The sequence below is a fragment of the Octopus sinensis genome, linkage group LG5, assembly GCF_006345805.1.
Source record: "Octopus sinensis linkage group LG5, ASM634580v1, whole genome shotgun sequence".
Taxonomy (NCBI): Eukaryota; Metazoa; Mollusca; class Cephalopoda; order Octopoda; family Octopodidae; genus Octopus; species Octopus sinensis.
In genome coordinates this window covers 78,261,022-78,287,163 of record NC_043001.1, presented here as the reverse complement: position 1 = coordinate 78,287,163, position 26,142 = coordinate 78,261,022, and the positions used below count along the sequence as shown (strand labels likewise).

Here is a 26,142-nt window from a genome sequence, read left to right as displayed (position 1 = left end):
GTGCTTCCGTGAAATTCTGATTTCTGCTGGGGAAATCGGCAGTCGAAACCGTTGTCATGCTTTAAACAACAATCAAGGGCACTGCCATGAACAATGCACAAGTGAACAAGTTAACGAACAAAGCACATGTGGAAAGGTCACATGTCACTTTAAGACCAACCTCGTTCAGATCCAACATCGACCTCCCGAACAAATGAAGACATCATGAAAATTCATGAGCTGAACTTGGAGGACCGTCCCTGAACAATTCACGAACTTGTTGATATGCTTGGTGTGTCCTGGAGCTCCTGCCAACGAATTTTGAGCGAATAAAGAGAATTGCAGCAAAACCTGTGCATTCACGACTGAAATCTAGTCATAGACTGAAACAACAGTTGAAAGTCGATCCAGAACTTTTTTTATATGTGATTGCTTGTGATTAAACCTGGTACTACCAAATATTCAGATGTGGAAGACGTGAAGAAGAACACGACGGAAGCGCTGAAAGTCATAATTTTGCAAGAGTTCCAGCACTGCTTCGAATGGTGGAAGACCAATCTGGACTGATGCGTTGCTTCAAATGGAAAGCAGTTTAAAGTGGGAAAAATGTGTGAACATGTAAATCGAAGTGAGCAAAATAACACTGCACAATTCTGTTTCTTTTGGGTACCCCTTTATATATATATATATATATATGTATATATGTACGTATGTATGTATGTGTGTACGTATGTATGTATGTATGTATGCATTCATGCATGCATGTATGTATGTATTCTCTAAGTATATTGTTTCAGTCATTTGATAGCGGCCATGCTGGCGCACCACATTTAGTCGAACAAATTAACCCCAGTGTTTATTCTTTGTAAGCCTTGTAGTTATTTTATCAGTCTCCTATAGTAGAAGCCGCCCTAGGCTCCACGCAGTGGGACTGACCCCGGATTCACGTGGTTGGTAAGTAAGCTACTTACCTCACAGGCACTCCTGCGCCTATATATATATGTGTGTGTGTGTGCCTGTGTGTGTATGCATATATATATATATATATATATATATATATATTATATATATATGCACACACACATATATACACGCACATACACATATCACAAATATACACACACATGCACATACATATACACATTTATATATGTATATATATGCATAGAATTTCTGTATGAGTACAAAGCATATATGCATATATATATATAGAAATATATTAAAGTGCGTTTGTGCGCATATGTGTCTCTGACGGCGTATATGTTTATGTATATGCAACTCTGTTTGTGTGAAAATATATATTGTTACATGTATTTATTACCAAATATAAATGGTCGAGAGTTTGTTGTTAGATTTTTTAGAGATTTCCATACACATATACATGCGTGTATATAAATATATATATACATATAGATATTTCGTATGTATATATATTGCTTCTTTTCCCCTTTAGATTTCGAAGACGTTTTTTCTTTCTTTTTCCCCAGTTTTTATTGTCTATACTTTGTTATTTCAGCTCTAATAGACACTTTATAGCTCTCTAGTATCGTAGGTTTACAACAATAACTATCTCCGTGTACCCACAATATATATAACACTATTTCGCTGTCTTCTTTACACATCAGTAAACCCAAAGCTCGTTTTCCTCCTAATTTTCCTGGTTCTTCTCATCATCGGCACACAATTCATTGCACGCCATTTGATGTGCATACGTATGTATGTGTATTCGTGCCTAAGTTCGTTCGGGTATAGCTGTATACTTTGTATATATATACATATATATGTGTGTGTGTGTACATATGTATATATATATATATATATAACTTTGTTTAAGTATATGCAGACACACCACACATACACAAGTACGTGGAAGCACGACATCCATATATACTTATATATATGTGTGTGTGTGGCACTATATACGTACGCAATTTCTTGAAATACATAAAGATGTATTTTTGTGGAACAGTTAACGGAAGTGCTCAATATATTCTTATATGAAACATCAAATTTTGGTACATAATGTAAGCAAGAAACTATTCAAGAAGATTCACACTTGTGTGCACAGACATCCACACACACACACACACACACACCACACACACACACACACACACTCACAAACACACAAATGAATGCGCACGCATGCTCCCACATATGCATATATACATATGCAAATGTATATATAGATATTTATGTGAAAAGGAATGAATACATCAGGGCACCGAGCTGGGAGGACCGTTACTGTACCGTGAATAATTGTTAGGAGCATTACGTTTGTCTTCACGTTCTGAGACCAATTCCCACTTCGGTTACAACATTTCGGAGTCGGTGGAATAAATTCAAGTTCAGCATTAGTGGCGCTTTATTCCACTTACTCCACCCACGGAATCGCTTGAGAGTAGATTTGGTAGACGGAACCAGACAAAAGCCCGCCGTATACATATCGTAAATATGAGGGTAATAAAATCATTTATTAGCCTTAGTTAGCATGCATAAATAAAAGTCATAAGACATAACATATTTTTTAAACCATAAGAGTGTATAAAATAACTGGCTGTTTTAATATGTAAGGAGTCCTGTCAATTGTCTCCTCTGTGTGCATAAAGATATTTTATACACTCGTATTTCCGTCAAATGTAAATACTGTAAATAAGGTACATGAATCCACATGTACTTACATTTTTAATATATATATATATATATTTCTTTACTACCCACAGGGGGCTAAACACAGAGGGAACAAACGCAAACAAATAAACGGATTAAGTCGATTACATCGACCCCAGTGCGTAACTGGTACTTAATTTATCGACCCCAAAAGGATGCAAGACAAAGTCGACCCCGGCAGAATTTGAACTCAGAACGTAACGGCAGACGAAATACGGCTACGCATTTCGTCCGACGTGCTAACGTTTCTGCTAGCTCGCCGTCTTTTTAATATATATATATGCGTAGGAATGGGTGTGTAGTAAGTAGCTTGCTTACCAACCACATGGTTCCGGATTCACTCCCACTGCATGGCATCTTGGGCAAGTGTTTTCTACTATAGCTTCGGGCCGACCAAAGCCGTGTGATTGGAGTTGGTAGACGGAAACTGAAAAAAGCCTTTCGTATATATATGTATACGCTTGTGTATCTCTGTTTGCTCCCACCATCCCTTGACAACCGATGTGATGTGTCTACGTCATCATAACGTAGCGGTTCGGCAAAAGAAAATGATAGAGTAAGTTATAGGTTTACAAAGAATAAGTTCGGTGTTATGTAGGCGAAAAAAAGAACTGAAATGACGATAAATAACTGGATATTCTCAACTCTCTGTTTTCTTCAAATAGATTCATTATATATATATATATGTTATATATATATATATATATATATATATATATATATATATATATATATATATGTAATTATATGCATATATGTACATACCTACTTATATATGTATATATACATGCATATATGGGTACAGGACATCAGAAAAACGTTGAACACAATGAGAAACGGAAATATAAAAACAAAAACATAGAAACAAACTTTTTTTTCGAACATCAAACGGAGAAACGAGACATACAACATAAAGAACATTCCCCTTCTTTGGTCGTTGCTGTTTCATCATCTCCACGTTTCGAATGCAAGGAGAAGATGCGACTTCGTTGAACATACCTTCCCGCAAAGCAAATTAAATAAAATCTGGAATTTTTTGCGGAGGGTGAAAGTGGTAACAAGGACAGGAGAGTGAGAACAAAACAGTAAAAAGGACAGGACAGTGAGAATAAAACAGTAAAAACAAACGGTGAGGGCTGTTAAGCCGAGACGATATATATGTACGTATGAATGTATGTATGTATATATGTATAAATAAATGTACTTATGTGTGTATGTATGAATGCGTGTGTATGTCTCTGTGTGACAACCGGTGATGGTGTGATTACGTCCCCGTAATTAGCAGTTCCGCAAGCGTCCGATAGACTAAGTACTAGGCTTAAAAATAAGTGCTGGGGTGAATTTCTTCGACTAACGACCTTCAAGGCGGTGCCCAAGCATAGCAGCAGTCACATAACTGAAAAAAAAGAACATAAGAATGAAAAATATATACATATATATATATGTATGTGTATATATATATATATATATATATATTAGGATAAAAATCTATATAAGATTTTATCAAGTAGCCAGTGTGTAAACCAGTTAAGGAAAAAATTTAATGCAAGACATCTGATTTTTTCCTTTATACATAATATACACCGATATTATAATATAAGAATAAAGGTAAAGGCGGCGAGATGGCAGAAACGTTAGCACGCCGGGCGAAATGCTTAGCGATATTTCGTCTGCCGCTACGTTCTGAGTTCAAATTCCGCCGAGGTCGACTTTGCCTTTCATCCTTTTGGGGTCGATTAAATAAGTACCAATTATCGCCATCAATACCGCCGCTATTATGATTATCCTTGTGCTCTTCCCCAGTAGCCAATGTGGTATCTCGCAGCCCGGGGGGTCCAACTCTTTGGTACCATCATATTAGAATTCTTACACTTTTGATCCATAGAGTATATTGGCCAGGATACTGGGGTAGGTGGCCAGGTCTTTCCGTTTAGCCAGCGTATTTACCATATGCCGTTGCCACCCCCAGCACCACGGTGAGGAGAACGGTTGGGCTTTGGTGGGGGATAGACATATATATATATATATATATAATATATATATATATATATATATATATATATAAATATATACACATAGATATATATAAATAAGCATATATTTATTTATATATATGTATCTTTGTGTATATATACTTTAGTTAAAGCAGCAGAAAATTCAACAAAATCTGTTACTCTGAGTTTCAGTTCCCGTTCTCGTACAGTTTTGCTAGAATGATGGTTGGCAAAAACGAACGTGAAACTCAGAGTAACAGGTTTTGTTGAATTTTCTGCTGCTTTAAATATTTGAGTACTCTTTTTTCCACCTTGTTTCACATTTATGTTTTACTATCCGGTATATATATATATATATATATATATATATATATATATATATATAATATATATATATATATATATATATATATATATATATATATTATATATATATATACTTAATTATATATAACATACATAGATATACGGTCGTATGTGAGTTTGTGGGTTCCTCTGTGTGTGTGCGTGTGGAAACGTGTAGCTTAATGGTGTAGTTTAATGGTTAGGTCGTTGCATTCATGAGCGTAAGTTTGTGCTTTCGAATCCTTGACTCTGCGATTAGTTGCATTCTTCAAGAAAACTGTTTATAGCATGTTGCTCCAGTCCATCATGTAAGAAAAAGGATCAATCGTGCTCTCAAGTTTGGAGAGAAAATCTATGCCATAAACTCTGAGAAACCGGCCTTGTGAACCTACGGCTTGAGGAACACCAGTGATATTTTGAGATACGTTTATATACAAACGATATATGAGGGCTGAGTATGCTCAGTACAGAAGACACATAGTAGTGCTCAACAAGATTCAAACTTAATCTCCGAATTCATCTTGAGGACAAGGTCCGCATCGTCAAGAATGGTTATAAGAGAAATCCAAATAACGCTGATGTGGAGTTAGTAATGGAGATAACCAGAATTCTCCTTGATAGAAACATATTTTCATGAAATATAATCAAGTACATAACAAAATTACAAAATAAGATGAGAAAATACGTAATTCCAAACATAGGAGTGGCTGTGTGGTAAGTAGCTTGCTTACGAACTATATGGTTCCGGTTTCAGTCCCACTGCGTGGCACCTTCAGCAAGTGTCTTCTACTATAGCCTCGGGCCAACCAAAGCCTTGTGAGTGGATTTGGTAGTCGGAAGCTGAAAGAAGCTCGTCGAATGTATATATATATATATATATATATATATGTGTGTGTGTGTGTGTGTGTGTGTGTGTATGTTTGTGTGTCTGTATTTGTCTACCCAACATCGCTTGACGACTGATGCTGGTTTGTTTACGTCCCCGTCACCTAGCGGTTCGGCAAAAGAGAACCAATAGAATAAGTACTATGCTTACAAAGAATAAGTCCTGGGGTCGATGTGCTAGACTAAAGGCGGTGCTCCATCATGGCTGCAGTCAAGTGACTGAAACAGGTAAAAGAGTAAAAGCGTAAAGAGTAGTTTCTTATCTTACTCCGTAATTATATTTTGTATTCTGTCTTGGCGCTCCATCTAAGTATCAGGCCTAACGTTGTTTCTTCCAACTACTACGTCTCTCTCTCTCACTTTCTCTCTCTCTCTCTCTCTCTCCTCTCTCTCTCTCTCCATATATTTATATATATATATATATATATATATATTATATATATAAACATATATAATATATGCACACAAACATACTATAATATATATATATATATATATAGATAGATAGATAGATAGATAGATAGATAGATAGATAGATAGATAGATACGTATATGTGTGTGTTAGAAGAAGCTCAAGGTATGTAAACATAATCGAACACACATACACGAGGTTCGTCGTTGTAATTTTGTGGGGATTGCGTTTTTTAGGCGTAAGTGATTATAATCTGAATGCCCTTGGTGTAAAAACACCCTAAAGCAGATCCATTTTTTCCCGAGCAACACCAAGGGCATTGATATTATTTTCTCTTAAGGCTAAAATACGCAGTCGCCCGACAAACTAACAACACATACACCTCGTCTATGTTTGTTTGACTTTGTTCATACCTGTGTGTGTGTGTATGTTTGTGTGTGTAAAACATCTTAGTTTATGAATGCATAATCATAAAATATATTTTGGTAGAAAAGTGTAGTATAAAAGAGAGAATTATGTTTTCAGTATTTGAGCACAAACATGTGTAACGACGGCCGTCAGTTCCCAATCATGCATAAAATGTATAATTATATATACATAAATTGATATATAATCTTAGTTTAAATTTTGGCAAAAGGCCTGCAATTTCCGGGGAGGAGATATGTCGACGACATCGAACCCAGTATTCAAAATATACTTATCTTCTCGACCCCAACAGAACAAGTCGGCTTCGGCAGAATTTGAACTCAGAACGCAAAAAATTCCGCTATATGTTTCGTCAAGAGTGCTAACAATTCTGCCAGCTTGTCCATTTAATATGACTTATAATATTATTAAATTACAGGAATATGTTTCATGTTTTCCAAAAGAAATCTGGGCTTCATACAGAATTTGTTTCTTTAACTGTCATTACTAATTTTATCACCGAGTGTTCATAACTGTGCCTGTTGTTGTTGCGTGAGGCAAATCTAAATTTCTGTAGATTTAGTTTCTCTTCATATAACTATTGTCAGTCTGAAAAAATATATACAGCCTTTCGACTATATGATGCATTTTTCTGGCCTTATTTCCACCTTTCTCTGAATTAGCTGACCCTCATAATTAGGCTTGATGTATTCAATTATTTCAATGAAGAATGCAGTGTTGCATATTACTTTCTTCACAGCATGTTTTTCGCAACAGAAGCAGAAGAAACAGCAGCATGAGTAACAATTAAACAATATTAATTAATACACTTCAGCTGCAGCATAATTCATTGCCGTTATCAAATTTCTGACTTCACTACCAACGAAAATGTAAAATATAAAACCAATAATCAAAACTGCAAATATAGCACATCTTCGCAAGCCACAAACGCCTACACAAATATGGATTCATGAAAAGATGAAGGGGCTACATCGGTTTCGACGATGCGCGGTCCGTTACGTATTTATCTCAACGGTCGTCCATATAAGATTTTACTGTTAAAATCCGTGTGCAATAAACAATTAGGTTGTTCCAAAAATAATGGCCGCGCCAAGTGTGTGTTTTGAAACGCAATTTTATCATAGTATCTTAATTATATTCTAGGTGAATTTCGGCATTCTTAATTATTGATCTATGCTCTTTAGTAATTTTCAACTTATTTCAGACTGAAGACATTCTTATTTCAGACAGAAAACATTCAAAGTATACGTGCTAGTAATTATAAACATGACAAAAAAGGACCTTCACTTACTTTTCTTGCATAAGTTCAAGCTTGAGCACAATGCCTCTCAAACTGCTGCCAATATCAACAGAGCATGGGGAGAGGGATCCATAAGTGATTACACTGTACGAAGTTGGTTTCAGAAATTCCGTAATGTTGGTGAGTGCCTTGAAGATAAAGAAGGTATAGGACGGTCATGCAGTCTTGACAATGAAAAATTGAAAGCAATTGACCAAAACCCACCTCAAAGTGTCAGCGAAATGTCTCAGGCACTTGGTGTCGGTATTCCAATGCTCTCACGCAATCTGCAGAAGATTGGTAGGGTGAAAAAGCTCGATAAGTGGTACCGCATGTGCTGAATGAAAAGTGTGGTTGATGATCATTCTACGAGACAACAATGATCTGTTTCTTGACCGAAAATTCACTTGTGACAGAAAGTGGGTCCTTTATGATACCCGTAAACGATCAGGTAGATGGCTTGATCGTTATGAGTCCTCCAAGCATTTCCCAAAGTCAAAGTTGCATCAGCAAAAGATTATGGTGATTGTCTGATGGTATGCAGTTGATGTTGTCTATTACAGCTTTCTGGAAACCAATCAGAGCATTACAGTAGAGATTTACTGCAACCAACTCGCTGAAAGCATGCTCACCTGCAAAAAATGAGACCTGCATTGGTCAATCAGCGTAGCCCAATTCTGCTGCACGATAATGCAAAGTCACATGTTGCACAAATGACGCAGCAGAAACTCGCCGACTTGGGATACGGGACTTTACCAGATCTTCCATATTCTGCTGATATATCACGAAGTAACTACCATTTTTAACCATTTAAACACGATCTTATGTGATAAAATTCAGATGTGTAATCAACTTTCAAAGATTTCTTAGCATCAAAGCCAATGAGTTTTTATCAACGAGGCATAAATAATCTCGTTGATCGATGGCAGAGATGCATAGATGTTCACGGCTCATACTTTGACTAATTAAAATATTTCTATTGTTAATTTCTCCAGAATAAAATTATGTTTCTGAAATCGGCCATTATTTTCGGAGCAACGTAATATTTATTCTTCTGCAATGAGCAAAATATTTTGACAATTTTTAAAAACAGAGCTCAATATTATTTAATTATAAAAATATAGGATTTAAAAAAAATATTGAATGGCTATGGAGGTTCTACACATAAAATAGGAATCAAAGGAGTCCATAGGCAATAATGGTTCAGAACCATTTATCCAAACAGATACTAGTGAAACTGAAGTGTTAATGATTTGGTTCGAGATCTAATGTTCTGAGGTTCAAAATATATATATATATGTGTGTGTGTGTGTGTGTGTATAACTAATAAAAATAACCTCTATTAAATAATTTAATAGTGAAAGATGTATATATCATATGGAAACAATTCAAATATACTATAATAAATATTATTCAAAAAATCCTGAAATTAAATAAAATTTGTTTATTTAATTTAATCATTTTCGAATAATATTTATTATAGTATATTTTCATTTTTTTCTATATGATATAGATAATGTCTTTCACTATTGAATTACTTAATATTTCTCTTAAGTACACACACACACACACACATACATATATATTATATGTTGTGAAATTTGATTTAGAATTGATAAATTGAATTTTTCCCTGCAAGTCTGTAATTATATTCCCTACTATTATTATATATATGTGTGTTTGTGTCTGTGTGCGTGTGTGTGTGTGTGTGTGTGTGTGTGTGAGTATGCTTCTAATATAAGGATAAAACATTTTCAAAAAGAAATTTTATCAGTGGCCAGCATATCAATAAACCTTTTAAGGAAAAAATTATAAACAATTATAAATAAAGGTAAAAGAAAAAAATTCTATGCCAATTTGCTGAAAAATAGACTTCAGATCTTCTGACCACATACAATATTTTTCACTATTAAATACACAGAGGAGAAAGCAAGCTAAGAGAACAGTTTTTTAATTCCGTTTTTCCCGAAATCGGAACAATTTCTAGATTAATCCCAAAGAATTCTTCTTTCTTCGGTGAGGAACATGATAAGAATACCTGGAATGCTCACATATACCCATGGAAAAAGGAGATGCAAAGTCATGAGTACATTTAAGTACCACAAATATATCTAAACAGAAATTTTGTAGCAAGCCTCAACAAACATATAGTCGGTTAGGAAAGTCACGTAGAGTTTCTGTTAGCTTGGTTTTGTTTCGCCACGCTCTGTATTTATAGTGAAAAATATTTTATGTAGTTAGACGATCTAAAGTCTATTTTTCAGTATATTTGTGTAAAAATGTTTGCTTTTTCCCTTATTTATAATTATATATGTATATATATATATATATATATATATATATATATATATATATATATATATATATATCATGCATATATATATATATATTATATATATATATATATATATATATATATATATATATATATATACAGGGTTTGGACAAAATAATGGAAACACTTAGCATTATAACCATCATAATTTTAAATTATCTATAAAACCGTCAAAAGCTATTTTATGTTTATGTTTTGTATATTTTTATTAGTGTTGCTTAATATGTTTTACTAAAATTGCTGTTTCTTTTCAGATATCAGCAGAAATAGGTAATTAAAATTCATTAAAAAGACAGATCTATCGGACTTTCAAAGAGGTCATATTGTTGGTGCAGGTATGGCAGGCGCTAGCGTAACGAAAACAGACGAAATGTGTATTAAGAAGTACTGTCTCGAAAGTAATGACAGCCTTTGAGAAAGAGGTAAAAACCGCCTTGTCTAAACAAAACTCCGGAAGAAAACCAAAATATTTAGATAGGGACCGTCAGATTCTTACGCGAATTGTTAGAAAGGATCACAAAAGTACAGCTCCCAATATTATTGCAGAGGTTAATGACCACCTTCGAGAAACCAGTTTCTACAAAAACTGTTCGCCGGGAGCTGCACAAGGCCGTATTTAACGAGAGGACTGCAACCGGAAAACCACGACTTTCAAAAACAAACGTTGCAAATCGCTTAGAGTCGAGTAAAAACCTGCGGGATTGGTCCCCAGCGCAGTGGAAGAATGTTATTTTCTCGGACGAGTCATCCTTTACGTTATTTCCGACAACCGGCCCAGTAGACGTGTGGTGGCTGCCAAAAGAAGCGCTTGAGCCAGACTGCCTTCTTCCAACTGGAGCTGTGATGATCTAGGGGGCTATATTTCGGAAATCTGCCAGCCCAATGGTTACCCTTCATGGCAGAATGAATAGTCAAGACTATTTAAGCGTTTTATCTGATCAAATTCATCCTATGGCTGCGGAACTGTTTCTGAGGGAAACGCAATCTTTCAGGATGATAATGCACCAATTCACACAGCTGAATTTGTTACTGAATGGCACATTCTAGTGAAGTTGAACATCTTATCTGGCCACCTCAGTCCCCAGATCTCAATAGTATTGAATATTTATGGTGCATTTTAGAAGAAGAGTTAAGGAGTCGATTTCCCTACCATCATATCTGCAAAACCTGGAGATATTTTTAGCTGAAGAAGCCGTCCTACCCCATATTAAAATAAATTTGTTTGAAATTTTAAGGTGTTTCCATTATTTTGTTCAGCGTGGAAGGTGTTTATAAGCCATTTAAAACACACACAAAAACTGCGACCTGTTCACTGCAAAGAATTTTGTCAGTGAACAGGTCGCGATTTCAAAGCAACGAAAATATTTTGACAAATTAAATTTAAATGCGAAAGTAAATCTAACCATGTCTGTGTGTTTTTAATTGGCTTATAAACATCTCCCACGCTGCAATTATTTTTGTTTCGGCACACGATCTCAGATCAGGTCACTGGCTATGCAAGCACATCTCAGTAATACATACATACATATGGATTTGCACTTAAAATGTTACCCTCTGATGCACATGTCTGGGCAACGTTGTTTATGGAAAAGCAGTACTTGCCCATGCTTACCAGTCTCTCCTCTCCAAGTTACTGATGTTATCCAAGCGCCGATACAGCTTGGCTCCAGAGACGTTGATAGTCATTCCATAGTCACGTTTAGCATTACCGTAGTTCTCACACTGAAGCAATTTGACCCGAAAGGAAAAGGCTGGTCGGTTTATTAACACCATTCTCTTGTCTTTTACATTCTTCAGTGATTATGCAACGCATATGATGTAAAACAGCATCGACTGGCTTTAGTAGAACAAATCGAACCCAATTTTCCTCTCTTTCTTTCTTTCCTTCTTTTCTTCGTTCTTTTTGTTTAAACTTTGGTCAGTTTTGCTGTGCACTAGTTTTACAGGAACATAAACAAACCAACAGTAATTTTCATGCTGTGACACACATGTGTGTATATACACATACACACACATACTCACACACACGCGCAAACACGCCTACACGAGCGCGCGCATTTTCACATATATTGTCATAGGAATTTTATAAACTCTCAAAAAAAATTTCTACCTTCGAATATTGATTCTCGAATGACATAATAAACCTATAAATAATAGCTTGGAATTATTGAAATGAGAAACTGTCTATGCTATCATTTATAGCTTTAAATGGTGTGCTTCGTGATCCAATGATGTTGAAAAAAAAAATATATATATACATATATATATATATATATATATATATATATATATATATATATATATATATATATATATATATATATATATATATATATCAGAAATATTAAATTTCTAAATATCTCATAGAGATATGTACGGTGGTGGGGCGATAGAATGGTTGTATATTGTCAATTTTCCAGGAAAAAATGTGTCGAAGCCAACAGGAAGCGTCGATGCTTCCTAGGGTTAAACAGCGGTGATGTAATCCCCTACTGTCACGTTAAATTGACAGTATACAACCATTCTATATATATATATATGTATATATATATAATATATATATATATATATATATATATATAATATATATATATATATATGTGTGTGGTGTGTGTGTGTTTGTGTGTTTATATATATATATAAGAGTTTAAAGAATCGTTTCGGTCATGAATGACCTTGGGATTGCACCTAGAAAATCCCCCTGCAAGGCACGAGTCCGGGCAAGGTTGTTTATTGCATACCAGCAGTCACCCATGCATACCAGTTTCTCCTCTCCACGTCACAGATGTAATCCAAGAGAAAAGCAAAGACCAATAAAACTTGGCACCACACGAGTGAAGGGGAGCAACATAAAATAAAGTGTCCTGCTCAAAAACATAACACACAGCCCAGTCCCTGAATCGAACTCACTAACGCAGACTAGCCCGACGCTCTAACCACAGAGCTATGTACCTTCACATACGCACATACATACATGCATACATACATATATGTATGTATATTATATATGATATATAATATATATATAAATATATCTATATATAGTATATTATATAATATATATAATATATATATAATATCCACACACAAACATATATTTTTTTTCTGCGGTTTTCCATGCATTTTCCGTCTCCTCTAGATTCACTCAAAAGATCATTGGTCAATCAGAGGCTATACTAAAAGAAACGTGATCAAGATACCGTGCGGTGGGACTGAAATCGATTCAACGTGGTCCTAAATCAATTTTCTTCACTACTAGCATCCAGAAAGAGAAAGATTCGAACTCAGCGCCCAGAGAGCTGGAATAAAATACTCCATTTCATTCTACTCGATGTTCTTGCCGACGCTGACAACCAGCCACCTTACTGCAGGAATACTATCACTCTAAAGCTAACAGCATATTACACCGCTACCATTAAAAGCCATCACCGCCTTTTACACTCTTAACGTATCTCCCACTCACCGCTGTATAAAAAATGTTTTAAATACTTTCCCCTCTCACCTACTACTGTATATTAAAGCTTACAACACTAGGTTTTCCTTTCTGTTTTTTATTTTTCTATTTATTTGTACATCAAGTGGTAATTTAAAATATTCAGAAATTCGGTGAATATTTTCTCTTGTTTACTGCCCTTTTTTTTAACCAACATCATAGAATGTTAATGATGAGTGCATACATAAATGTGATAGTGTTTGGAATTTTTATTATTTTTTTTTACCTTATCCATATATGTATGTGTATCTGTTTATGCTTCTATATGAATACGTGCAAGTAAAATGCACATATGTGAACATCAGAATATCTCTCTGTTTTTCTATCTATATATCTGTCAATCTCTCTATCTATCTGCCTATATATCCTTCTGTTTGGCTATCTATCTATCTATTTCTCAATCTATCTATCTACGAATATGTATATATGTGCATGAGGATTTTAGATATATATGCATATGTATATATAATGGATATATATATATATATATATATATATAATATATATTATATTCGTGTGTGTGTGTGTGTGTATACATATACATGTGTATACTATATTAGTATAAATTTAACATGCACGTACGTACACACACGTAGACATATACGCACACAAACACACACAGAAGCACATGCACACTCACACACGCACGCGGCCACAGACACACACACATGACTTGATCGTATAATTTTTTTATAACCCATATCATCATTCATATCAGAGAATAATTTTATGGAACCAACACAAAATGGGACCTAATGAAATTTTTAAAAAAATTTTTCGATTTTGTGCTCTCTTTGTCCTTCCCACCCCCATTGTAACTCTCCTTATTTTTTTCTTGATGTTTCTGTCTTTCCTATATTCTCTTACATGTTTATATGATTTTTCTCTTTCTATCGCTCGCTTTCTCTTTCTTTGTCAATGTTCCTCTCTCTCTCTCACTCTCTCTCTCTCTCTCTCGCTTTCTTTGTGTTAATTTTGTTTTCTATCACTCTTTCTATTTTCCATTTCTCGCTTTCTTTCTCCCTATCTCTCTCTCTGTCTCTCCATTTCTCTCCTCTCTCTCTCTCTCTCTCTCTTCATATGCGCTCGTATTTATCTTTCCTTCTATCCTAGTTTTCATTTCACGTTATCTCGTTTTCTATCAATATAACACCTTCCTTTTATCTTTTTATTTCATTTCTCTCTCTGTCTTTCACTCCCCTTTAGCTTCTTTTTCATTTTCTTTCGTCTTTCAAACTGTCTCCTTCCTTTCATATTCTCTCTTCTTCTTTCTCTCGCCGCCTCTCTCTCTCTTCTCTCTCTCTCTCTCTCTCTCTCTCTCTCTCTCTCTGCATAATATATATAAAGTGAGAGAGAGAGAAGAAACTGACAGATAAAGAGAGAGAGAGACAGATTCATTGAGAGAGCAATTTTTATTCTTATCCTCTCTCTCCTCTCTCCTCTCTCCTGTCTCTCCTTCTCTCCTGTCTCTCCTCTCTCCTCTCTCTCTCCCTTTCTCTTCTCTCTTCCTCTCCCCCTCTCCCTCTTTCACTATATATATATTAATCTCTCTCTCGTTCTGTCTCTCTCTCTTTCTCTCCCTCTCTCCTGTGCTATATATATATATATATATATATATATAATATCATTTTTTTCTATATTTCCCTTCTTCCAATCAGCTCCACTCCCTGCTCTCTCAATGAATCTGTCTCTCTCTCTTTATCTGTCAGTTTCTTCTCTCTCTCTCTCACTTTATTTTGTTCTAACCTTCTTCCTTCCTCACAATTTTTATTCTTATTCTCTCTCTCCTCTCTCCTCTCTCCTGTCTCTCCTGTCTCTCCTCTCTCCTCTCTCTCTCCCTTTCTCTTCTCTCTTCCTCTCCCCTCCCCCCTTTTTCTCTCTCTCTTTTCCTCATGCACATTTATCTCCATATATGCTAAACTATTTCACTATTTCACTATTTCACTATTTCACTCTCAGTTTCTCCCTTTCATATTCCCTTTCTACCAATCACGTAAAATTTTTCTTTTTAAACCCCTCCCTTTCTCTGAGATTTCATCATTTCTCTCCACTTATTTTATCTTTCTTCTAATACTATCTCTCTGCATGTCCCTATTTTTTATATATATTTTCCTGCTTAACTACAGTTATTCTCTTTACTTCTGAACCGCTATCTCTACCCTCATTCTATTTATATACATTTTTAAATCTCTGTTTATCTTCCTCTTTCTCTCTGCATTCCGACCACTTCAAAACCATTTCACACTTATCCCCAACCTGACCCTGTCTTGCCACAAAATATTTCCTCCTCTACATCTGTTTCTTTTTTACTGCTTATGATTATTATTGCTGTTGTTGTTGTTGTTGTTATTATTATTATTATTATTATTATTATTATTATTATTATTTTATTATATTATTATTATTATTATTATTATTATCATTAGCATTATTATTAGCATTATTATTTTTGTTTATCGTCAACTGCTTTCTCACACGTATCACCAAATCTCTTCATTTTTCTGTGTATCTTTTTCGATTCCTCCCAGCCGAATTCATTTTCTGTCCCTCTCCCTCTCTCCCGCTTCCTCTCTCTATCTTTCTCTCTCTCTCCCTCCTCTCTTTCTCTTTTTCCCTTCTCTCACTTTACATATTAATTCATCTAACGTCAGCACATGAAAGAAACGAATGCAGACATCAATGACGAACCGATCGTTATTATCTTTTTTATTCTTAATTTTTAAATTGCATGAGCGGAAGCTATTCTCCCACAATAACTTGACTTCATGCACTCGTTCACACAAAATGTCAATTCACTGCCACAAATCTTCAGGAAACTCTGCTGATTCAGGAAGACATTCAAAAGGGCATTTTGATAGCCAATACTCTCACAGTCATTAAACTTACCTAACTGAATCGATTAACGTTAAAATGTTAAATTTTAAACCTTCATCTTCTATAGCCGTATGCATTTAAATAAGGAAACCACAGGAAAAAAGTCGCTTCTATAGATTCTCATTATGTAGTGAAATAGAAGGTTATGGCATTCACTGTAAAGGGATTTTTCAAGAAGTCGATATTGTTGTTTAGTATTAATTCAGCCTTGGGTAAGAAGAACTATGATCACAAGTATTTTTAACGTGTGAATTTCGTCTTTGTATTTAGGTTTAGAGTATCATTTTTGAAGGCGTATGGCTTAGTGGTTTGGGTGTTGCACTTACGATCTGAAGAACTGGGCTGGGCAGTGCGTTGTGCTCTTGATTAACAATTTATCATTTTACGTTTTTTCCAATTCTATTCACTCTGTGCTGGACTGGCGTTGCATTCACTGATAAACCATTGAAACACGTTAAGCGGTATTGTAAGTCGAATGGCTCAAGTAATGACCAGGGGAGTTGATAATGGTGATGATGAAAATGATGATGATGATGATGATGATGATGATGATGATGATGATGATGATGATGATGAGGAGGAGGAGGAGGAGGAGGAGGAGGAGGATGAGATGATCAAGATAATGTATAATTTCCAAACGATTCTTTATTATATTCAGGTATATATTGGGAAGATTTTGGCTACTTTTCCAGCAGATTTATTTGGTGCCTCAGCTCAAAACAGCTAGCCTCGTTTCTGGAACTTTGTGTTCGACGTAAAAGTTTACTGATGGCATGCACTAACACTTTTGAAAACATTAAATAATATTTTTAATACCGTTCTTGAACCGAGATATTAACAATAAATTTGGATTTCTAACATTAACATCGAGCCAAAATATTTCACTGGCAAAATATTATCGATTTAATCGACATCAATTCATGATCGTTGCAAAATGTTATTGCTTTCAGGGAGATGAAAGACAATTCTGAAGAGGGACAACAATATATAGTGGTAAAGTATTTAATCCAGTCTTGTATTGTTTCTACAATCCACCTCCAATTTTTGACATTAAATATCCCATTTTTGGCATTAAATATTGATTTCTACCATAAACACAAACTTCGAATTTGAGTGATGTTTATATTCGATCATATCAGTTCTAATACTTGAATGGTTTTTATTTTATCGACGCCGGAAGACAAAGTCGAACATGACCGGATTTGACTTTAGAGTATAAAGAGTTATAACTAAATGCCTCAGTGCATTTTGGTCAACCCACTATTGATTTTTACAGCTGTTTGAAAATCGTAGAAGGCCAACTTCGTTATTCTGTTATTTTTGTGCCTCGAAAAAAATTTTCTTTATCCTGTCTTCCACAACATAAGACTGATCGGAATAGATTAAAACAAAATAATCCCAGTCACGAGGATAGAAGTCTATTCGAACACATTCATGATTCAGGGCCCAGTTGTATAGTGAGGGAAGTATTGTGTGTTCAGTCTTGCCTGTTATTAGTTGATAGGAATAATAGGAGAAAGAAACCATGGTCAAGTTTTACGTAAGTGCCATCAGCCAGTGTAACGAGGGAATTTCATCAAGCGATAATAGAATTTTGAAAATTCTAAGTATTGGCCGTTCACTCAAAATGTGTTTTCGGAATATTTGCAACAGCTTAAGGTGGTATAAACAACATATCCATGTTAAGTTGGGTGTTCAAATTAGTATTCACAACAAAAATTGCGTATGTCTCTAATTTCTGAATATGACAGCCGGCCAGCTTCCCACAACTGATTGGTAGATTGATTTCCTGTCTGGCATTCCACTTGACTTACCAATGCTGATGATCCGCGATACAGGGAAAAGACTTGATACGGTAGTGCTAACTAGCAGTGCTGATGAAACTTGATCAACCCATAACCGAATTTCGCCGTCTACGAGAAATTATTTTTTCAAAATATTTACGGCAGAGGAAGGAGTTGCAATCAAGACATCCAAGGTAGATCGAATACCGCTAATCAAAATATAGAAAGCGAAATGCTTACAGAGAGACAAAAAATACTGATATTCATATATGTACTTGTGTTTGTGATCAACAATATCAATAGCAGCATACAATTCACCATGGAACACAGCAATAAACAACACCCTTTCTTGAAATCCTAATTAAAATAGTGAATAACTACACTGAAACCTACATCTTTTATAAATACTAGGATTCAAAACAATACCTATTATTCAACCCGTGCCACCCCAAACACACAATAATTAATATACATAATGATTAAGCGAAAAACTCTGTACCATAGTTTCGAGAACCAGTACACGTCAACTAAGACTACGTGAACATGAATCAACATTAATCAGGAGACTTACCCTATTTCATTAATAGATGTTGGGATCAAACGAGCAAAGAAAATATACATAGAAATATAACTCCCCAGACTGCAACCCCCTTGATTATTATGTGTAGGGCGCATTTGAGCGAAACACAAACAAAACTTCTTGTAACACCAAAGATGAACTGAAAGCATGGATTATAACATTCACCAACGTAAAAAAGGAGACCGTCTAGAAAAGAGTTGCAGGAGATTCCAAAGTCGTCTGGAGACCGTGGTTGAAGCTAATGACGATTTTATTGAATAAATTTACTCTATAGTATTTCAAGATATTTTTATGCAATTCGGGTAAATATATTGCGTCATCCCATAAATAATGCAGTTTTTACAATTGCATGAACTGATAGTCAGATGCGGACGGGATAAACTACCTACATCAAATTGCTATAAAAGCAGGTAGTAATTTTACCGTGTATTTATCCTTAGTGCATGTTTTGATGAGTGCAGTTCGATTTTAACAGTTATATTTTCAAAGCTATAATGGAAGAGACAAAGGAGTATATTCGGCATATTTTGCTTTTATGAGTTCAATAAAGGCAACAACGCGACGAAAAGTGCGAGGAATATTAATGCAGTATATGAGGATCGGACAATAAAAGTAAGCTAGTATCAACGGTGATTCTAGAAATTCCGAGCCGGACACTATATGTTTGAAGACGAGCCTCGTCCTGGAGTTCGTCTGTAGAGCTAGACGAGGACATCCTGCAAACCCTGGGGGAAAAAATCTCAAGGTGACTGTTCAGGAAGCTTGAATTTGGTCATTCAACCAATTATCGACACCTGAGTTACATTGAAAAAGTCAGCAAATTGGGTCAATGGGTTCCTCACAAAACTTCCGTGTCTAATCGCGCGCATAAACCGAATGCGTGCTCTTCTTTGCTGTTACGTCTCAAGAATGAACCTTTCTTTTTGACCGAATAGTGACTAGTGAGCAGAAATGAGTTCTCTATAAAAATGTCAAGCGCCGAAGAGAGTAGGTAAGGAAAGGAGAAACACCGACACCCCAGGCTAAAGAAGGTCTTCACCCATGCAAGTTGTTTTTATCTGTTTGAAATATAAAAGGTTTAAACTTTTAAACTTTTAAACTTTTAAACCCAAACCAAACGATAACAAAGGAAATATACTGCGAGCAGCTTGAACGTCTTAAGTCAGCGCTAGAAGGAAAACGATCATTTTTGGTTTCAAAACAAAGGATGTTCTTCCATCAGGATAACGCTCGGTCATATACAGCGCGGATGATATTATAAACGCTGGAGTAGTTTGAATGGGAAGTAATGCCTCACTCACTATATATGGCGGACATTTTTCCATCTGATTATCATTTATTCCGTAGTTTTTACAATCATTTGGACGGAAAAAATATGAATTCTCTAGACGAGGTCAGAACAGTACTGGAAGAGTAATTTTCGTTACGGACAAATGAAATTTGGAAGAGAGGCCTTGCAAGACTACCAGATAGAAAGAAGAGCATTGTACGAAATGAAGGAGAGGATACTTTAGATCAAAAATTAATTTCGTCTATCTTAATTTTCAAATATTGAAAAAGTATAAAAACCCGCATTATATTGGATGGCACAACATATGCTAAAATGAAATTTCAGTGTTATTCACCGCATCCTATATATTTGCGTGTGTGTGTGTGCGTGCGTGTGTGTGTGGTGTGTGTGTGTGTGTGTGTGTGTGTGTGTGTGTGTGTGTGTGTGTGTGTGTGTGTGTGTGTGTGTGTGTGTGTGTTTGTGTGTTTGTGCTTCCACTGTCATCTGACAACCGATGATGTTTATGTCCTCGTAACTTCGGCAAATGAAACTAATAGAATAAGTACAAAGCTTACAGAGAATAAGCTCCGGGGGCGATTTCTTCGACCCAAACCCTTTAAGGCGGTGCTCCAGCACGGCAGCAGTCAAATGACTGAAACAAGTAAAAGAATAAAAGAATACACACACACACACACACACACATATACAAGTGAAAATTCAACTGAATCGTTCAGTATACACATATTCATATTTTCTCTAACCTATTTGTTATAGACTCTCTCTGAAATTCGCTTTCTGTTCTTCTTTAAACGCATGCCATGATAATGTTTATTTGATTTTTATTTTATTTCTTAATAAATGGTTTTATTAATACTATTTTTTTAAACGCTATCATATCGTTTCGCTTCTATACATTTCTTACATGTTATGTCTCCAATTAAAAGAAGTTCAAAAAAAAAAAAAAAGAAACTACATGAGGCAAAAATGTTCTTTGTTGTTTTTTTAACACAATCTTTTCATTCTCTCCACCAAATTTGTAGCACAATTTTCTGACATATTATAAATATGATTCTCATCTGTATTCACATGCACACACATATATGTGTGTATATATGCAAATGTATATATATATATATATATATTTACATACACGTGTGTGTATATATGTTTATATATATGCATATATATATATATATATATATATATATAATATATATGTTTATATAGATTGTAGGTGTGGGTGGGGCGCGTGTGTGTGTGTAATTTATCACAGATATTACAAATTCTCTAAGAAATCAATCCGTTTTAGATTGTGAAATTTTCAAGTATGTGTAAATATCTTCTAATGTTCTCTAACACGCTCTTCTCTTATTTTCTGTTTTTATTTTACTTCTACCTGAAATGCGTTCCAATTTAATGTGACATACTGTGTTTGTTTTTACCACCTTTCTTTTTCGTTCACTACTCTACAATTTTGATCTTCTGCCACCTTTTGTCCATTATAATTGGCAACACATTTTTTTACTCACGTTTAGTGATCATATATAAATATCTACTATTAACACTTTAAAACGCAATAATTCTGAAGCCAATGATAGTTGAATCAAACATTGCGATATCTAACTTTCGACATAGGTTGATGGATGTTAAATTCAACAAGTCGAATTGCTTTACTAGATATTAAACAGAATGATACTGTAATATACCGATTAAGGATAAGGAAATGATGTCGAATGAATGGCACTGAGTAATCAGCTAAAATCAGAGGCAGGAAGGAGCGGCAATGACATGGATACAGGAGTTAAATGAAATACAGCATATATGATAAAAGGGCCAGTAACTAAACTCTCCGAATTTTACCTCTTTTCTTGAAAAAAGCATTAGCGCCCATATACATACGTTGAATTATGTGAAATACACAATAAGAAATTTGCGTAGCTTTAAAATATGTTTGTAAAAAATCTGCCGGCGAAATTCACTGCATGACAGATCTCATACAATGTATTAATCCCAAATTTGAAAAAATCATCAGTTTTCTCATGGTGTTTTGACAGATCATATTTTATTGACACTTGCACACCCGAACTAACTCTATAACACCAACGTGGGAACTTTCGTCTGGTATTTCCAGACGCTTGAAATATCGCTTTAATCCCCACCGTATAATATCCCATGTCTTATGTCTGTAAGTTTGTGTTTCTGTCAAAGGGATTTTTCTCGTCATCCTTAAGATTTTTGGGATTACTTCTTTGAAAACTAAAATCTGTTGTTGGCTTTAATGCTTCGATTGATTTCCCATATTTCCCCTACTTTTACCCTCAACTATCTCCAGTTCTATAGGGTATATCTCTGATGTGCTAATTTTACAACAGCTGTAGTGACTTGAAATTTCGCTCTGTAAAGTTTATGCTACGCTCTTAGTTTAAGCGCCTTCTGCTGGGCAATGCGCCGTATGGCTCGATAATCTCCAGTGGTCATTAGGACTAGCAAATCCGTTTTCAGCTCTTCTGACAACATATCAGTTTTCGAAAGGCCTACTTAGACCACCAGCAGCCACGAATGTACGTTGTTTCTAATGTCTCTTTTCACCATTCTTTTACTGCCTTGACGCATGTACTGGGACACAAATATATAGATGTTCGTACAGCTAAAAATTCATGTTGTATGTTGGTTACATATCCAGTCTCGAAGTTACATCAGATAATACCGTAATTTCACCATTTTTCATTTGAAAACGTATCTCTCGAGATACCCTGAAGTGTTTGGTGGAATTCTTGCAATTAGGGGAAGTGTGTTAAGTCGATTACATTGACACTTGTGCTCAACTGGTAATAACTTTATCGACTCCGAGAGAATAAAAAGCAGAGTCGAGCACGGCGGAATTTGAACAGAAACCGTAAACGCGGACGAAGCGTCCCTAAACATTTTTACCGGCGTGCTAACCATCCTGCAACCTCACTGCCTTAATGATGATGATGATGATGATGATGACGATGATGATGATAATGATGATGATGATGATGATGATGATGATGATGATGATGATGATGATGAAGATGATGAAGATGATGATGAGGATGAGGATGATGAGGATGATGAGGATGATGAGGATGGTGAAGACAGCAAACATGACGAAGACGTTGACGAATCCTGGATATCGTAATTGCAGGTTTTTTTAAAGAAGGAAACAAAAGGGCTGATTCTAGCTGCGCAAGACGAAGCTTTACCTACTAATTCAATCTAGTGTGGCATTGGTAAGAGAGCAGCATTAAATGTGTGTAGACAATGTAGAAAAATCATTTGAGACAGACATATGATTAGTGGACGCTCAAAACTAGCCTAATAGGAATGCAAAAAATGCTATGACAAAATAGGAGTGTAAATACACTAGGAGTTGTGCAAGAAATATGGGCGGGAATGTGCCAAGTTTCTGAGCAACAGCTTTTACAAATAGCAGAGAAGCATCAGGAGAGACTCACATGTTATGAGCCAATTTATACAAATAAAATGCTGCAACATAACCGACCAGGTATCACTCTCCAACGGAAGGAGTCCAAAAAATGGATTTGCATCATCATAGCTATACCTGCAAATCACAATATTGTTAAGAGAGAGGACGAGTAATCAGGAAGTAACTAGACTTAGAAATGGACTGTGGTACCAATTGTGGTACCTATTGTAATCGGTGCATTTGGGACCATCTCAAAAAGGGCAATATTCTAGCATCAAAAGCTGTAAATATCACACTTTTTAGGAAGTATTTGGATGATAGCAATACTTGAAATAGTTCGTATTATGGAAAGTGTTCTGTCTCTATGCTGCGGGATGAAACTGACACGTGACATAGACACAGGCAAATCAGAGTTAAGTGAATTGAAATGATAGTAATGAACCATACTATGGACCTAATGTCTGAACTTTTAAAGGCGGGCTCCGTCGACTGCATCGAACCTCCCCCTACCGCCAGTGCTAAAAAAAGACGTAGATGAAAGTTAGAATTTGAACTCAAAACTTAAAGATAGACGATATACCGGTGCAAAGGATTCTGCGAGCTCGCCACAATAATAATAATAATAATAATAATAATAATAATAATAATAATAATAATAATAATAAATAATATAATAATAATAATAATAACTGGTACATCACACGTATTGAGAAGAGCATTGTCGCTGTGAGAACTATTACTACCCATGTAGTAATAGTTTTTTTTAACTTAAAAAAAATGAACGAACTATTGAGTTTAGTTTAATGGCCTACCAATGTATACTATGAGTTTCTTTGCCCTAGGAGTCGGGAAGACACTCGGCAAGAAATGGAAACAAATTTGAAAGAAGAAGATAATAATACTAATAATAATAATAATAATAATATAATAATAATATGATGATGATGATGATGATGAATGATGATGATGGATGATAATGATGATTATAAAATAATAATAATAATAAGTAATAATAATAATGATAATGATAATAATAATAATAATAATAATAATAATAATAATAATAATAATAATAATAAAAATATAATAATAATAATAATATAATAATAATATAATAATAATAATAATAATAATAATAAGAAGAAGAAGAAGAAGAAGAAGAAGAAAGAAAAGAAGAAGAAGAAGAACACCACCACCAACAAGATGATGATGATGATGATGAAGAAGAAGAAGAAGAAGGTGATGATGCCTTTATTTGTCTCAATGACAATGGACGAAGATGAAAAAGAAAAAGAAGAATAACGACAACAACAATATTAACAGCTGATGGAGAAGAAAATGTAATGCGACAAGGGAACGATGAACGAATCATTGTTAAAAACTAGCCCAGTCGATGTGACATAAAACCATAAACTTCAAAAGACGGAGAATCGCAGAATATAACTTCAGGCTACATATTACCATATTCCATCCAAGTGCCGACGCGAAATGTTCTCACTGCCGGCTGTGTGGTCAAGCATTAATTCCTATTGCTCTGCACCATAAAACTTGACCATTTAGGATATTTTAGACAAAGACAGTCCATTATTGAGAATGAGTGTCAGCTCTTCAACTATTATTAATATAAAAGAAATTATTACTATTATTATTGTCGTTATCATCATCATCATCATCATCATCATTATCATCATCATCATTATTATTATCATTATTATCATTATTATTATTATTATTATTATCATCATCATTATTATTATTATCATTATTATTATTATTATTATTATTATTATTATTATTATTATTATTATTATTATTATTATTATTATTATTATTATTATTAGTATTATCATCATTATTGTTATTGTTATTATTATTGATATCATCATCATCATTATTAATATCTTTACTATTACGATTCAGTTTAATATTAGTATTCATTTTAAGTCATATATATATATATTCACACACACAGACACACACACACATACAGGCACACACACAGGCACACACACAGGCAAACACACACACCCCACACACACATATATATATGTTTATGTGTATATATATTTATATGTATTATGTGTATTTCGTTTTCTATTTTTTTTCTAGACAAAGATGAGGAAATTAAAACCATTTAGAGCAATTTGCTGTCTTGCTTGCCATTGGAATATTTCTGGCATCCGTTGAGAACAAAAGACACACTTCACTAGAGCAATTTTGTTTATATGTACGCATACACTCTTTCATTCTCTCGCTCTAGTTCTCAGACACACACACATACACATACAACATAGATAATACCCACTTATAGCATCATGCACATTGACGCACAACACACACATTCACATATGCGTTTGCTGTGCAT

The 26,142-nt window shown here is 34.8% G+C and overlaps 1 long non-coding RNA gene across 1 annotated transcript in view; it reads right to left on the bottom strand.

The window, feature by feature from the left end:
• Window positions 1–24,689, bottom strand: part of LOC118763519 — a 24,980-nt gene extending 291 nt beyond the window's left edge. The window contains exons 1-2 of the long non-coding RNA XR_004999279.1: window positions 24,680–24,689; window positions 21,370–21,375 (exon numbers count right to left, since the gene is read on the bottom strand). This is a non-coding gene — a long non-coding RNA (uncharacterized LOC118763519). The remainder of the gene's footprint in view (window positions 1–21,369; window positions 21,376–24,679) is intronic.
• Between the last annotated feature and the right edge of the window lie 1,453 nt (window positions 24,690–26,142).